This window comes from Pelodiscus sinensis, chromosome 9 (genome assembly GCF_052426305.1).
Source record: "Pelodiscus sinensis isolate ZL-2025 chromosome 9, ASM5242630v1, whole genome shotgun sequence".
Lineage (NCBI taxonomy): Eukaryota > Metazoa > Chordata > Testudines > Trionychidae > Pelodiscus > Pelodiscus sinensis.
In genome coordinates this window covers 2,145,001-2,147,368 of record NC_143060.1, presented here as the reverse complement: position 1 = coordinate 2,147,368, position 2,368 = coordinate 2,145,001, and positions in this window count along the sequence as shown.

Sequence of the window (2,368 nt, the reverse complement as noted above, 5' to 3'; positions counted from 1 at the left end):
CCCTGGATTCCCCTGGGTTGGACGCGCCCCCAGGACAGCTCTGTGCCAGGTGGCTGGAGAGCGCCAGAGACGGTTGGGAACAGCAGGCCCCTCCCATGGAAAGGGCCCGTACAAAGACTCGGGTCTCTTTCCTGATCTCCCTTTCCGCATGCATTCTAAGCCCGCCCCACGTGCCTGCCGGGGCTTGTGGGGGCCACACCAGAGAGGTGGGACCCAAGACAACTGTTCTTGGGGCTCTTCTTCCCAACCCAGACATCGCCGGCTTCCCCCTGCACCCCCCACCCTGCCCCTTGGCCAAGCCATTGACGTCGTAGAGCAATCCCCGGCCCCCGGGCAGCTGGAGTCCCACCTCGCCCCCTTTGCATCCCAGAAGCCTTTTCCCCAGCCTGGCAAGGGTGTCGCTAGCATTCCGATTTGGCATCATTCCCTTGCAGTCCAGATGCGTCCCCCAAGCCCTGGATTTCTCTGGAACCTGTCAGCAGGGAACTATTTTGTTTAGGTAGAAATAATACGATGTCATCGGCCTCTGGGGCTGCTTTCTGCTGTGTGCCTGCGTGCGTAATTCCTGGGATTGGTCCTTTGCTCCCGACCCTCTGAGCAAAGGGCTCCGTCAACAGTGCACAAAGGGGCCATAGACAAGTTTCGAGCAGCGAGGGGGATTAACCACCGGGGCACACCACCAAGGGCAGGGCTGGCTTCTCCGTCTCCTGATGAAATTCTCTGGCCCACGCTACCCCGAAGGTCAGACTAGATGGAGTAATGGTCCCTTTGGGGGGCGGGGGAATATGTTCCTTCTAAAACTCTGGGCTGTTATTTAGTATCTGCGATTTTAACTCGATTTTAACTCGGTCTCACTCTCCAGAGGTCTGGTCATTTTTCAAACCCTGCTAAATTATGGCCTTCATTGCATCCAGTGGCAGTGAGTTCCACAGGGTATCTGCGTGTTTCCTTTTCGTGTTGAGCTTGTCCCATGTCGTTGTCCCTGAACTGTTCTTGTCCCCTCTTGCTCACCCCTCCCTCACTTTGCCTCCCAAATGTTCTGTCCCCTTTGGATGAGGTACTCCACGCCCAGCATTCTTGTCACCCTCTTTGAACGCCCTCTCTCTTTCTCCCAGAGTAAGGTGCTACTTAGCTGGAGTAACAGTGACCCTAGCAGACGTATTGGACAGTGTCGCTGCCGTGGCTTTTAACTGTGGTATTCTGAGCAGCCAGCCTGGCTCGGCAGCTCTGGGAGCCAGAACTACACCTGCAGGACTGTCTCCGTTTGTAAACACCAGAAATACTCAGGGCTGGTCTAGGGATGTTAACTATCGAATTCTTATCGGTTACTCGACTAGTCTCTACCCCCAGGGGGCGGGGCCAGCAGCCAGTGCGCTCTGGCCCCACCCCTGAGAAGCCCCCTGCCACTCCGCACGGCTGCCTCTGGATCAGTGCAGGGTGCAAGGCGGGAGCTGTCTGCGAGGGGAGCCAGTTCAAAAACCAGCTCCCCTCGTGGACCGGCTGCCTGTTGCCCCCTGCTGCTCCCTCTGATACAGAGGCAGCAGTGTGGGGTGGCAGCAGCCCCTGTCTCGAGGGGGGGGGCTAAGCTCCTGGACCCGGCGCAAGCTGGAACAGAGCCGGGCTCCCTGCCAGCCTGGCCCATAATGCACTTTGAATGTGGAGTTTTAAATGCCTGTCGCCCCACGCGGTTCATCGACGACACTGTTACGTCCCCAGGCTACGGGCGCTTGCCTTTCAAACCGGGAGGAAAGCGGGACTGGGCAGCGGAACTCACCCGCGGGGCTGCAGGTCTGGGCGCTGTCTGCAGACAGCCAGTGCCCTGTGGCTCGCTGTCTGTGTGCTCAGCAGCTGGGGCGCTGCGCAGCGCGGGTCCTGCCAGCTCCGAAGGAGGAACGCGAGGTCGAGCTTGCCTGCCTGCGGGTCGGACTCGGGGGCAATTCCCCAGCACGGCCCCATGGCGACGCCAGCCTGGCAGGAACCGTCCCGCAGTAACGGCGGCCGGGCTACGAGCCCTGGTCTGCGCTGGGAACCTCGGTAGGCCGCCAGTTTCTGCCCAGGGCTGCCAGTGCGGGAGCAGGCATCTCTCCAATGCCCCCAGCCCTGTAGCCCTCTTTGCTGGGTTATTGCACTGCCCAGCCTTGGCGGCAGGCACAGCTCTCTCCAGCCACGGCCCAGGTGTGCTACGGGGCTGAGTGGGAGGGGGTGGAAAGGCAGATGTTAGCAGCTGGCAAAGAGGTGGCTAGACCAGGCCTGCACCCACCCCCTGGCACAGCCGACCCCAGGGCACTGCTGTGCCCGGCACCACTTGGAGTTCACCAGGGACTCAGCCCCTCTCCCTGCACACAGAGGCAGCTGGGCTAGGGGGAGA